Consider the following 14,793-nt stretch of genomic DNA (forward strand, 5'->3'; position numbering starts at 1 on the left):
CGACGGCACCGCCGCCCCCTCCCCGGGGGCAGCGCGTACCTCCCCGCCTGGAGGGGCCGTGCGAGGCAGCGGGCGGGGGGAGCGCGGGCACACACACGCACACACACTCACACACATATACACACACACACGCAGGCACACCCGCACAGACACACGCAGGCAGAGGCAGGGCTGCCCCACGCCGGTACCTTGCTGCCCTGGTGTTTTCCGTCCGGGCTCCTCCTTGCTGAGGCAGCTCGGGAGCGGAGCCGAGCGGGCGGGTGCGTGTGCGTGTGTGTGTGTGCGTGCGTGCATGCGTGTGCCTCTGTGTGTGTGTGTGTGTGTGTGTGTGCGAGAGCGACCGAGCGAGAGAGACTCTCCCCCCTCCCCCTCCTCCTCCTCGCTCTCCTTCCTTTAAACGCCCACTCCTGATGGGTGAAAAGACAACTTGAACTTCAGTGCAATTAACTTCGCCGGCGCCTCGGAAGCCGGAGGTGTCGCCGGCCTCGCCCGCCGCGCTCCCATGAGTGAGTCGGTCCCGCTCCTTCGGCGTCTCTCCTCGGGGACGTGGGGGACGGGGGGGAACAGAGCCGTGCCGGGGGCACCCGCCGCGGCGATTTACCGAGGCCGGCCGTGCCGGCCCGGGAGGGCGGGCGGGAGGGAGGCGCGAGGCGGGTGGCTGCGCTCGGCGCTGCCGCTGCCGGAGCCTCCCGGCCGGCACGGGCTCACACCTGCCGCCGCGCCGCTGCCGGTCGCCGGCCCCGCTCCGCTCCGCTCCCTTGCCCGTTGTCGCCTCACCCGCCGCCGGCACCGGGAGGAGCGGGGGGAGGTGGGGGTGGGGGCAGAGGGAAAAAACCCCAGAAGTTTGGCAAAGTTCTTAGGCAGCCCTGCGCGCCTCCCGGCAGCGGCGGGCGCGGGGCAGCGGCGCCCCCGACGGCGCGGGACGAAGCGGCGGGGCCGGGGGGTCGCGGGCCGCGGGTGGGGGGTCGCGGGGTGGCGCTTCCGCGGAGCGCGGGGGCTGCGCGGGCGGCCGGGCGGCGGCGGCTGGCCCAGCCGGGGGCGCGCCCGTGGCGATGGGTGGCACGTCCCCCCCGCCCGCCCGCCCGCGGCACGACCCGGCGCTGCCGCTGTCAGGGGGAGCGGTGCCAGGAGCTCGTCTGTGTGCTCCGGGATTTTATTTTTTGATTTTTCCGCTCCGTCTCCGAACCCGCCACCCGAGGTTTTGCTAAATCCTCGCCCCTTTGTCGCCGTCGCCGCCGGCTGCCGGGGGGAGCGCTCCTGGCAGGCACCTGCCCGACCCGGAGTTTCCCTCTGCCAGTCTCCAGCTTTTGCTGACTGCGGGAGAAACTTCGCTACAATCTAAGTTTTCTGAAACACTTTGCACTCCTGAGCTGAAATGAGTTTAAACTGAGGAAAGCTCTCCGCTGGTTTTAGTCCGTGCAAATAAGCGCAGCTCTTCTGCGAAAATAATTCACAAATTCAGATGCAGAGACTTCCAGGGCGTGTGATCTGGAGGTGCCCTTTCATTCTAGTCCGTGCTGCTTGGGTGGGAGTTAGCAGCGGCCCCTTATTTCTACTTTATATTATTTTGGTACAGTGCATTCATATATTTGTCTGCTGTAGTCTGCTGGCAAACATTAGCATTCAAGCTTACATTTTTGACAAATGTGCAGACAGGAATAGCATGAATAGGCATCTTAAATATTAACAACCTAAGCATCTGTTGTGAAACAAATTTAATATATTTACTCTGTTTTTCTCACATTGTTAGGAAAGGTTACAATAAGTGTAAAATTTCAGCTGTAGTTAGCACAAGGAATGCTTGGATATTTCACTATCTCTTCAAGCATTTAACACAATCACCAGATAGAAATGTGTCAAATCAGGCGCACTATTCAAAAACAACTTGAAACTGTTAAGCGTAGAGTGTATAGGCATGAATATAGCATGTTCTCTGCAATTTCTATATTCCAATTACTCTTCAGCACTATTTGTAGAATTTGAGAATGCTCTTTCCAGTCCCGTACTCGTGTATGCTCTTTAATATGTTTATACATACACACACTCAATTTCTAATTCACTTTCTATTTGAGATTGTTATTGGTATTACCTTGCTTTTCAACTCGAAGCAATGGTTTTGCAAGGAAATGTGAAATAACAGAGTAGGTAAAAGAATGAGCAGGCAGAAAATGCAACGTGTTCACATATAGGCATGTGTCGGAACAGATAGTGCACACATATAATAAGGCAACAGAAGAGAAATTAAAATCCTTGGCTAGTATGCTATGTATGCCCACTCTTCAGTACAGCTAGTGGAAAAGAAACAACGGACTCCAAGGAATTCCTCTGTCCCTGTAATAAAACTGTTCAGAGTAGAACAAGAGCACAGAAAAGCGAAGCCTCCAAAAAGGCTGTAGAGTTATTTCAGGAATCAGTGCATTCCTTCACTTTTTCCCACAAGTTCAAGTATGTAATAAATAAGTCCTTTGTATGCAAAATAGTTTACTGGAAAAAAAAATATTTAAATGAAATGCTTTTTGTGCATGAATTTTGAAAAACTGGCCATTTCCTTTTATATTCTTTGTTCTCGATACTTTAAATAGCAAAGTAACTCTCGCAGTTTCCCCTCTCATGCTATTTCAGCGGCTCATGTGAATCCTAACCTGCTGCTGTGCTCCCAAGAAAGCAGTGTGAAGCAGAGTCGATCTGCAACTCACTGATGGGACGCAGTGCTTGGGCAGTATCAGAAGCAGAGAGAGGCTGCCAGGCCAGTCCCAGGTTGCGCAGGAGCAGGTCACCTCTTTGGTTTGCAGTGTAGGCCCAGCAGGTCAGCGGATAAGCACCTGCCCTCTGTGGCTGCGCTTCCCAGCCCTGCCTGCAGCCCTGCCAGCATCCCACGAGCACCAACCACCACGTTCAGCCCTGCTGGGGACGTGGGCACATCCACTCCTGCAGCACTAAAACCTCTTTAGAGAGGTTTCTCCCGCATTACAGGTTTGGGATAGAGAGGGGTTTGCATGTGTGCAACTGCCATTTAGAAGATAATCAGTCTGGGGAAGTCTGGTGTTCTTCTTAAAAAAAAAAAAAAAAGACCAACAAAAAACCCCACCAAATCTTTTAAATGTATCAACTACTTGATCTTTCAAAGTACTGTCACCTTTTTATTGTCGCCTATTGTTTTAAATCTAAGTATTGTCAGAGGAATTTGAGGTAATTCCTTAGGTTTCCAGCTGTATTTGAAAAAAAATTAAGGAGATTACTTTATTAATAAAATAGTTTGTAATATATAGAAAAATACATTAAAGTACATTTCTGAATTAAAACTGGAGGAAATACGACTTCTGAAATGTTTTAGTCATATTTCTAGGAACTATGGTATTTTAACATAGACTCTAGTGAAGCATTTTATTGCCTTCTTGTATATAACTGCCATTTCTCTCTCTAGATATATTTAATATATATCCAGTGAAGCCACAAACTTTCCTTCTACAACAGTTTAAACACATCTGGAACATTTTACTTTCTTATAATTTATGTTAATAGATGTAGAGTGTATATACAATCTTCTCAGACATCATTGCTTTTTCCAAAGGGGAATTTTTTTACTTTCAGTAAGGGAATATATTTATAAGAACAAAATAACTCAAAGTATAGGCAATTCTATATATCATTTTATTTTCTGCTATATTAGGTTGATTATATAAAGCTTTCATTTAGAGCGATGGGATGATGAAATTACAGAGGAGTGATTGGCTTTTGTTTTTTCAAATGGTTCAAGTTGAGGGCTGCAAAAATGAATGTTTTTGGTAAAGTTCTTTTGAGTGCATAAGATTTTTCATAGAATTCTGACAAAATAATTTAATAGAAAAGCCACAAGTCTCTTAGCCAGGTAAAATGGAAGTTCTGTTTTTGCCGTTATAGGCATCAGGCTTCAGTAATCTGCTCCTCTTGTGGAATGAACACTTTCTACTTAAAGCTATCATGCACCTACTGTTTATTTACGCTGCATTAAACTGACAGCACGGCAATCAGAGGAAAAAATATGACTTACTTTCCTGAAGTAAACACCAGTTTATAGGTTAGTGCCTGTATTTATATTCCTGTCGCCACTAAATAATGGCTGTCTCCATTTTAATATCTACCTGTGGTGTTACCCAGGGCAGCTGGCTCTTCCTTGTTGAAAACAAGGGAAAAAGGAGGGGGGGGGGGGGGGGGGAGGAAGAGAAGAAAGTTTTGTTATCATTCCACTCTAAGACGAACTTAATAGAACAGTGATTCGGTATTCCTTTCTGTGGCAAGCCGAAGCCAGTTTTAAAGACATAGTATTCAGTTTTACTTGGTGTAATTGAATTGCATCTCAAACAGGGAAAACAGAATTCCTTAACAGTATTTGTCTATCCAAGACACTGAAATTGTATATTCAGGCAATGGCAGATTAAGGGCAGAAGCATTTTATTAATAACTGAAAGCACATATGTGTGTGTGATGAAAAATGTTCTGCAAATCTGTCACTATGCAATCAAGTGCATTTTTTAAACTTTAGTTGTCACAAAGTTGCTACTGATTCTAAAAAAAAAAAAAAAAAAAGAAGAAAAAGAAAGAAGTAAAACAGTTTGACGGTTAAAGAGTAACTTACAGTTCTTACTGCCTGTTATACGGAAATTTTGCAACTTTATAAAGTCGGTGTCAGAAAGCCCTGTTGATGTTACTTTTAATCTTGGAGTAACGAGTCCAAGTAGCCAGCATTTGAACTGAAGATAACTGCAGTCAGAATAACCCGCAGTTTGCAAAAAAGCTTCTCTAAATTTTCTGTTGAAGGATTCCATTAATAACTTCTACCTGAGAGGTTCATTTCTTCCTCAGATTCTGAAATATTATACTTAACACTAAGTTGACTTGTTGGTCAGTTCCCTTAGCTGTGGTATCATGACCTCTCATCAGCCCTGACCACAACTTGTAACTGTTACTTCCAAGAGGATATACTATGATGTTCCTTTCAAAAATGCTGGTGGTTTCCAACATTTGCCATTCTGTGGCATCTAAGTTTACCACAGTTATCACCAACGCTTCATTACATAATAGGTATCCATTCTATTGCTTTGCAAATGTCAGCTTTAATGGTTTCTGCATAGCATTGCTCTCAGTTATTCTCATTGCTCTCATTGTTTTAAGTCTTGGTAGAGATTAATTTTAAGGAGACGTGCCAGCACTGATCTTGTGCATATGTTCTGATCTGGTCCTTGTGCCCTCTACCAATTGTAATCTACTCTTAATCTGTTTTATCTGGTGCAGTGTACTAGGAATGGCGTAGTAATAGTAGAGTACAGTAGTAGAGTGTAGTAACATACCTCAGGCACCATCTGAATTCTAAATATTTCCTTTTAAACTTGCTGAGCCTGACTTTGCTCCCATGCACACTAGTGTGTCACTGCAGAGCTTAGTTTTCACTGTTCCTGTAGAGGATCAGCGTTAGGTGTTCAGATTGGCTAAGGGACGCACTAACACTTAGTATTTGTGCCAAGGTCCACCTTTAGCTATTTATTTAAAACACCCAGGCACAGCAATCTCTTTGGAGATTGATTCCCCTGTGAAACACTGTGCATTTATGTTTGCTGGGATTTGGACTGTAAGGCTTGTTTTCACCAGAGTGCAGGCTAGCTGCTGTCCCTGAGCTGCTGTAAAGCATTGCTGGTGACACCTCTGCACAGCTGTAGGTTCACAAGAGTTAGCTCTCGCTACCTTGTGCTGCGTTGTTGTGAACTGCAGGTTAGAGAGGCAGAGGAGCCTGCTGGCCTGCAGACGGGCCTCGGTCACCCCAGCTGCACCTCGGTGCAGAACATCAGGATGGGCCACGTCTGTCAGCTGCGTTGGCCTTACATAACTTCCAGTGACTATCTGCTCTATCTCTTTCCCGTGGCGCATTATGACATGATATGACCTGAGGAGATGAGGGAGGTGCTTTAAACCTCAAGTGCATCTCGTCTTCCCAGGATCCTGCTCTGACAGGATTTATTTGGCCAGCAGCAATCATTTGTGGGTCGTTACACTTGCTGCTCACTAGACGAATTGGTGATGCACTCAGACCACCTATGCTTGGAGGACTGTCTTGTAATCTTTTCTGGTGTCTGGACTCCTGGTTCTGGTTTCAGCCCTGAAAAAAAAGTGTGTACTTTTGGGTTAACAACTGTCCATGCCATGTTTGCCATCGTTGATGCTGTAACCCTGATTTTGAAAATGCTCTGCACATAACTTCATATGAAGGAAAAGGAAGCTGCAGCACACTATCCTTTTATAAATGCAGCCTTAATATGCTCCTGGTTTATTTACCCAGCTATAAAATTAGTAATATACGTGTTTCATAGAACACTGAAGGATTAAGTAATTCTTTATATTTGTAAATCAGTCCTAAAGTGGAAAACACTTTCAGCAGAAGTGCCGAGAATTGCTGCTCTGAACTCAAACCCACATGCAAAGGTATGAGAAAGGTATTTCCTTTTCAGTAAATGCACTTAGAATATGTGTCTGGTCATAATAGCCAGGTAATTAAAAACATTTTCAATGAAAAGGAGTAAAGTTCTAAATATCATACACACCCTATATTCCTACTTCTATAACATAAAATAAAAGACAGAAAAGAGAGGAGGGAAAAGAGAGTGGGAGAGAGCATGTGTGCATGCAGGCTCTCAGAAGGACCAAAGACAAAAAATGGAGAGGAATTCCAGACTGAGTTCTAAAATGTTTATAATCAAAGATTAAATTAATATGTTTGTGGAGAGCAGTATTAGAAAGATTTTAAATCATTAGTGCTTTTCATCATAGGTGGGCTTCCTTGATAAATGTAAGAAGTCTCAAGAATAATTAAAGGCATCTTAAAACTTAAAAATGACAGTTTTAGCTTCTAAGGATTCATTGTAATGTAATAATACTGTATGCTTTTTAGTGTTACTTCTGCACTAGACATTTAATTACAGTCTTTGTGAGACATGTTATCTGTATAGTAACCAGTGCATAAAAAAGAATGATATTTACTTTTAATACAAGCTCTTGCTTGCCAGCTTTCTTTTTAAGATTATAGATTAAGATCTCCAATCCAGAATGTTCATGACTTCAATGAAAACAACTTAATTTGACACAACTTTGGGGAGGAATGGAGCATTTATTGCAATAGTACTGCTTCTCTTGTCACACTTTTTGCAATAATACTTGAACTGCTGTTTAGCAGTGGGGGTTTTTTTTTTTGGTGCAAAGGTCTAAACTCAGCGTCTCTTTTCTTGTTCAAAGGGTAGATTTTAGAATATCAAATGAAAAAGCATGTTTAATTTTTATATTGAGAAGTAGGATGAAAAAAAACTTCTAGGAACAATGTGGTAGGTTTTTCACCTAGGCAGGTGCAGTTTGGAACTTGCTTTTGCTATGTCAGATACTGACTATTGTCTAAAACATATACTGGATAATATCAATTTATGAGGTTCATAACTAAGTCCACCCATTGCTGTCGAAAAGTGAGTACATTTGCAAAAAGGTGCATAAAATTGGCTTTTCTTTTGATACGATTCCAGATTCCCCTAATTGTGAAAAGTGCTTCTCGACATAGTGAACTTCCCACAGTTCCCAGATTCCACGCTGCCGTCATTGCAGATTGAGGCACAAGGGAAACCGCATCCAACTGTTTTGAAGCAGAGCTTTTCAGTCAATAATATGTATCATACATCTTCTTTCAGGTCTTGTTCCTTATTTCTTATCTCACAGTCCTGTGCAGGAACGCTATGATACATGTTTTGGCCCCCTAGTTTCAGTATGCTTTGTAAGAAAATCTCACAGTAAAGTCAATCAGTCAAAATCAATCTCTGTCCCACTGACTGTGTTTTATTGACTCTCTTTTTTGTTTTTTCTTCACTTGACTCATTGAATACTACAATAATCTTTGCCATTCCTGATGAATTTTGTTATGATCTTTTCAACACAATTTTATAGCATGCTTGCATTTGAAACTTGTGGTTCCACTACTTTGGGCTGTGAGCTCTACAAGTTAACCGACTTCTGCATTGCCGCTTAAAACGACAATTAGGATACTCATAGGTGTAGTTACTGTTTTCTAAGCATTCCAGAAGAATTTTATGGATACCATGCAAGAGAATTGAACCAGCAGAATTTCTTTATATGTTTGGCAGGATGACAGATATGCCGTAAGAAGCATTATACTGTCTGATAAATTGCATTACCAAGCACTATTTCATATAGGTTCTGTCTCTTTAAAAATGCAGTCTCCTCTATTTGCCCTATTAATTGTTGATATGTTGCCATCCACGAGACAAAAATTAGAGCTGTAATTAAATAATCATGTGATGCTCCTTAGTGCCAGTGAGAGCAAACTCATTTTTCCAGGCCCTGATGGTCACTGATTATTGTATTACTACTGGCTTGCTTTATTTTTTTTTAATGGCTCTATATTGCTGGGTTACCTAACCACTGCCCTTCTTTTCAAAATTAAAGGAATTGAAGAACATTAAGTCACTTAATTGGCCAGTAGTCTATGGGGATACAAAGTAGTCATACCTTCTCTGCTTTTTGGTCACTCAATTGGTTCTACTGGGAGAACTACATCAGTGGTGTGGTTGCGTGCCATTTAATTTACACTGGTGTTTTGGCTGGGATGGATGCATATAGGGAATGCCAGGAGAATTACAAAAGGAGCAGGGTATTAAAATTCAGAAATGATTAAAATTGAAATAAAAGGATGCTGCTGCTTTGCCAGTACTCTGGCAGTCATAATGACACATAGAGATTAGTTTCCACCTTCATCTTTTCCTTCTTTCTCATTTCCTCTTGTTTATTGTTGACACATTTTCCTTATGTCTCTGCTTCTCAGTGCTTTTTTTAACTGTTATATATTCCTACTTTTTCTCTTTCCTTAAGCATGGAGAAGCTTACTTAACCTTATTATAACAATAACAGAATAGGTTATTAATATTTAATATGCACATGATTAAAATTTCTCTCTTAAACATAGGTCAGCTCTATTATTAACTGACATGTTATTTTTCATTAAAAAATTTTTATTCTGCCCTTACGGTTTCTCAAACACCCTTTACTTTGGTGGTGATTTAACACATAATGTTTAGAAAACTGTGTTAGGCTAGTGAAAAAAAAGAACTTACCAGTCATGGATAATCAATTATGCATGAATTCAGATATAACAGATGGAAACTGGTGAGTTAAAGTTTCTCTTTAGCTTCGTGATTTTTTTTGTTTTGTTTTTGTGACACCTGTCTCTTATGTATAGATAAACATCTAACATAGCATACTGCTTTTCATGCATCTTTGTGTTTTTTGCTTTTTGGGTTTGGGGTTTTTTGTTTCTTTTTGGTTTTGTTGGTGTGGCATAAACTTATTTTCCCCTGTTTATAACTTACTATTTTTAATTCGTTTGTCTGTGAGCATTTCTATATTGCTGGCCTTTTCTAGGACTGAAGTGTCCTCCGATGAAGCAAGCATTTAATCTTCTAATAAACTACACAATGTAATTTGACCTTAAAATTGTGTCAGCACGATATTTTAAATTATAGGATTTCATTTTTGCCTTCAGCTGCCCATGGACTACAGTGTTATGACATTAAAGCAACAGGGTAGACTGCGGCTGGGCATATGCATTCATATATGCATATACGCACATTCTTGTGATTGTGATACTTGTACAGGCGTTCCCTGCAAAGGCATTAATTAAATTTCTTTCAGTCATTTGACAATGAAGTAGATTGCTTTACTGCTTTTTATTAAAAAGTTCAGTATAGACTGTGCACAATGCTTCTTTTGGTCATGGAAAGATTTTTACAGAACTAAATCAAGCAAAAAAGACAGTAACTCTTTGCGATATGCCCACAGCAATGACCACTTGGTATTAAGTAAATGAAGATCTAAAAATGTTTTCTTTTTCTTTTTTATACAAAAGTATCTAAAAGAGTTTTAAGCATGGGCTTAGATGTTTTCTAAGATGTGTTTCTGTGTAGTTCATTCATGGCAGCGTATTGAGCGATTCTTGTATTTCAAGGTGTCCTGTGTTTGAAAAATATAGGGGTAAGTTGATTTGGACATTATTTTTCTATGTCTACAATAATATAGAGCACTTCTTCACCTCCCCGCCCCCCCCCCCCCCCCCCCGCTTTGGAAGTGGCACGCTTGCAGATGTGGTGCACAGAGGCTTTCCATCTATATACCTATAAAGGAAAAATTAGTTGAGAGAATGCATTGCATCTTTCACGAGCAGATTATTCCAATACTTCTCATGAGCATTTTACTAATATTTGGGAGGGAAATATCTAATGCAGGAAGGGGTTTATAGTGCAACCTGTCAGAAGCAAATTACAAAGAAGAGATCTTTCCCCTCAAATTTTTGTATTTAATGAGGGAACTAACTTTTACATACCTGTTAAGGCATTTCCTTCAAGTGCTTTTATGAGTATAAACTACTATCATGAATTTTAACTTAATTTTGCCCTAAAAATACTGTATTCTAGTGGATTTCCAACTACTGCGCTCCATCTCAGTTTGTCTTCCTTGTAGTGACTTAGTAGGAAATCTAGAAACATAGTTGCTTTAAGCAAATAAATACATCAAATAGTTCAATACATTTTTTAAAATTTCTTTCTTTTTTTTTTTTCCTGAAATCAGAACAAGTGTTTTTAACATTATGGGGTGCTTGGAGTAACATTTTGAAGTTATTTGGGTTTGCTTTATGTTGTTTGTATTAAACTTAGCATACTCTGGCACGTGTATAAATGACCTTTATCTTAGTGATACTGCATAGCCTAAACCTTTTTTAGTTAGCGCCTCGTAATATTGACAGGTATCTTGTTCCTTAAAAGAGCTGTCAATATTAACAGTTAATTGCTCCTGAAAAGAACTGAAAAACTCACTCATTTCATCTTTGTTACAGTGGAATCAACGGAGTTTGAGTTTGGAAAGAGCCCTAGAAGAAAATGCTAATTTGGCCAAAACCACCAACTTTCAATTTGTTTTACACCAAAACCACATATTTTGCATGTATTTTATGTACAATGAATATTGACTCCTGTCAAGTTTGGCCATAATTAGATGCACAGTTTTACTTAAAAGGTTTTGAACTTTAGAAAAAGTGTAGCAGAACCTGTGCAGAGTTCTGAGTTAATAATGAAACTGGAAACAGGACATTTCATGTGGTTTTGTGTTTCATAATGAAAGTTTGACATAGTTCAATTTATCAATCAGTTCTAACCATTTCCTTCAATTTAAAACTCTTCCATATTTTCAATTTGTGTCAGTAGATTTTTATTTGTACTATCAGGTCTATGACAGAGATAATTCTCCTGTTGATGAAGAAGTCTTATGTAAGAATTCACTGCGGTTTGAGCTCAACAACACGAACATCTAAGCGCTAGATAATAACACTTGAATAATCCTCTGTAGGGCTAAGTGCAATGGTTCAGATGTTTACTACCGTAATGCACAGCTTTACTTGGGCTGTGTGAAACTCATCCTTACCCAGAATTGTTGGATCAAATTTCTGTATTTGTAAGAACATACAAACTGGGGTAGAAGCACAGTGGTTGGAAGTGAGGGAAAATGAGTCACAAAGTGGAAAAAAATGCAGAACCAGTCAAAAAATTGCAAACAACATTGAAAACCACTTTGGAGATAACTTGGTGTAACTTTCCTTTTAACAAGTAAAAATAACAGCAACTATGGTTTTCTATGTCCAGGGATCACGATTTACATACTGTTAAATTAATAGAGCTTCTATTCAGACACATCCCTAAAATAACCACTTATCAACTGACTCTTTTAGGTAACAAATATATGCTCATCTCATGCCTAGGAGTTACCTAGCGCTGTGATGACAAGGACTTTAACAGGAACCACTCTTTTTTCATCTCTCAGTGTCCCACATTAGGCATCTTCACATGAAAGACCTAAAAATTATACCTCTGGAGAGAAAGATGTGAAATTAATGACCTGCTGAACATATATTTATGACATGGGAAACTTGGCTGATCCTAAGATGCCAACTTTCCTCCTTTCTTCCAGCTGCCTAATTGCATAAAATATTATTATATAAAGCTCCATTGCATTTTTTTTATTTGCTCTTTTTTGTGGAAGTAGTTGGCTGTAGTTGCCACATGGAAATTACAAGCATGACTCATCAAGGTCCTAGTCTAGTGTTAAGGATAGAAGAGAATATGGTCTTCAAAATGCTTTTTTTTTAAGTTGAAGCTTTTTATTTGTAGTGGTTCTGAAGTCCACGGTCATAAAACACACTGGCTCATATTAAATAGCATATAGATAGTGTTTGTGGGAGTTGATGTCCTACTGTAGATAGCAAAAAGTGAACTCAAGTTTGTCAACATAGCAGGCAAGAGATTGTGCAACTACAGAGTAAGATTTATGTGATTAATCATTAATATTGATTGCTGTGATCTTTTATGGGAAAGTGGGCACCTCTCTATTACGATTTTAAGCAGCTAAGATTTCTTGTGGCAACCAGGGGTGAAAGACTCACTGTTCTCATTAGCACTCTAGTTCACCCTTCTCTACATCATGCCAAACAGATTTGTTGGATTTTGCTCCACAATTTTCTTCCAGTATTTTGCCTCTCCATGACTCACCAAGGGGTAAACTGAAATAACTGTTGGGGCCACATCTGCAGAAGTATGTATTTACTTCAGTTCTTCACAAGCATCTTCGTCAAAATAGACATATAGCTATGAAATGACTTGCACAAAATGGTGCAGTAGTTTGATTAAAAGTAACTTGTTTTATCCAAAATCACATTTTGCATATTCTTATTCAACTCCATTTTAAAAAAAAGATTCCGTGATTGAAGTACATTGCAGATAATATTTGCAGGAGTAAACGAGCCTCGTCACAGAGGCAATCAATAGGGAGATGTCTGTTTGTATATGATTTTACATATCTGCAAGCTAGCTGAGACATCCAGCTAAAAAATGCTGCACCATGGGACACTGTGTAGATATCTGATACTTCCCAGGGGCCTTGGGGTCTGTAAACTAATGAATGCACTACATGTAGCCATATATGTAGGTTTTTCACCTCTGACGAATATGGTAGGGATAATTTACTTTACTTAATAACGAATTAAGTGCAGTTCAATACAGCTGACTATCGTAAGTTAAATATTCATTTTACGTAACTGTTTCAGGACATGGTGTGTGAGAGAACACAAACGAGCAGAAATTGCTCATGCAAAATGTGAGAGGGGACGACAGCTTGTGTGCGATGCCTTTCAGTGCTATGAATTTCATTTCATAGCACTTTTGCTTTTTGACAGGCATCCTATCCAGGCTGGGGCAGGTTGCAGTCAAAAAAATCTAGGTTGGTATGTAACTTTTGAGTTCAGCGTGGGGGATGTCGCAGAATGCTGTGATTCACATTGGTGTGCATTGGATTCTTGGGTCGTATGTAAATTGCGATTGCTGCAGTCAGGTTGGTTGAAGCATTTGAGCGGTGTCAGGCAACTACTGTTGTTCAGGGCAAAGCAAAGGGGAAGTTAGTCTGAGGAGACTGAAAAACAACTTCAGTCCGAGGCGCAAAACTTGTAGGGCTGTGGGACTGCATTGGCACAACAGCAGTGATGTGTTGAGGTTCGCACAGGTAGACGTGGGAAAGGACTGGGGGTGCATCCTTCCCCTTCACCCACACTTCTGTCTAACCCACATGGCAAGTAGGCACAAGCCCTCAGGGCGTCACCCACCTTCCGGCCACAGATGTTTACCTTCAGGAAGCCATGGAATGGTACTGCCATTGCCTTGCTGTCCAGCAGTCACCACTACCCATAGATGTGCACCCATCACACCTTGCAGTGAGGGAAATGCATTTAAGTCCCCACTGAAGAGAATTTCCCAGCAGTCCTACTGCAGCTGCACAGCTCTGCATCACCTCCAGCATGGGATGAGCTTACAGGTTGCCCAAGGGGCGGCAGCATTGTCAGAAGTACATATGTGTAAAAGCCAATCAGCCTGATCTCCCCAAAGAAATCTGATAAAAGAGAATACACAGCCATGCTGGTTTTGCTCTGCTGCCAGGTCATTTCTGTTTGCATTGCACAAGAGCCAAGCCTCAGGATTTGGGCCCGTATTTCCTAATTTATTTTGAACAAGAAAATACTGGAATAGAGACCTTAGGAGGCACTGAGGCAGCATGCCACACTGGAGAATTTGTTTTGCTTTGCAGCTACTGAGACTGCTGCTCGAGAGTTAATTCACCATGGGGTTGAAAATATGCAGCCCAACTTTTTAAATATTTGTGTTATTTCAACATAAGCTAGGGCAAAATGCATTTATATATAATAAAAACAGTGCAACAACTTTATTAAGGATTAATCACCTTTATTAAGCATATATATGCCTGCTGTATGTTGACTAGAAGCTATGAAAAATGTGATGTTACTATTGCCGCATGTTTAAATGATTGCCTGCATATGTATCCATGACAATATCTATTCATCTTCTGCTCTTTATATATGTTTTTATTATAAATATCTTTATTCTAGCTGAACATTTTAATATCAAAGTTGACACAGTGAAGTGCAAATTGGAATAGGTCAAATGAAAATCAGATATCTGTAGCTAGAATTATTTCCAAGTAGTTGGGTATTGATAAGAGATATCTGATTGTTGTCTATCTGTCAAGACATAGCAGCCTTCAGTAATTCGTGCTTTCTAGTCAAAGCAAGGGTTCCACGCTCAGCTTTCCAAGTCTGTAGTAAATACTTTACCAGGCGTAAGTGCTGTATGGGAATTAGATTAATCCATGTGGTAGGGA

General features: G+C 40.8%; 1 protein-coding gene across 1 annotated transcript in view; it reads left to right on the plus strand.

Moving 5' to 3' along the window:
- Positions 1 to 257: 257 nt before the first annotated feature.
- The window catches only part of SATB1 (SATB homeobox 1), a 92,474-nt gene continuing 77,938 nt past the window's right edge, over positions 258 to 14,793 (plus strand). Inside the window, exon 1 of the mRNA XM_066194760.1 lies at positions 258 to 506. The gene's annotated coding sequence lies outside the window, so the exon portion shown is untranslated. The remainder of the gene's footprint in view (positions 507 to 14,793) is intronic.

This window comes from Chamaea fasciata, unplaced genomic scaffold, assembly GCF_029207755.1.
Source record: "Chamaea fasciata isolate MVZ Bird 193981 ecotype frontalis unplaced genomic scaffold, bChaFas1.0.hap1 SCAF_1, whole genome shotgun sequence".
Classification (NCBI taxonomy): domain Eukaryota; kingdom Metazoa; phylum Chordata; class Aves; order Passeriformes; family Sylviidae; genus Chamaea; species Chamaea fasciata.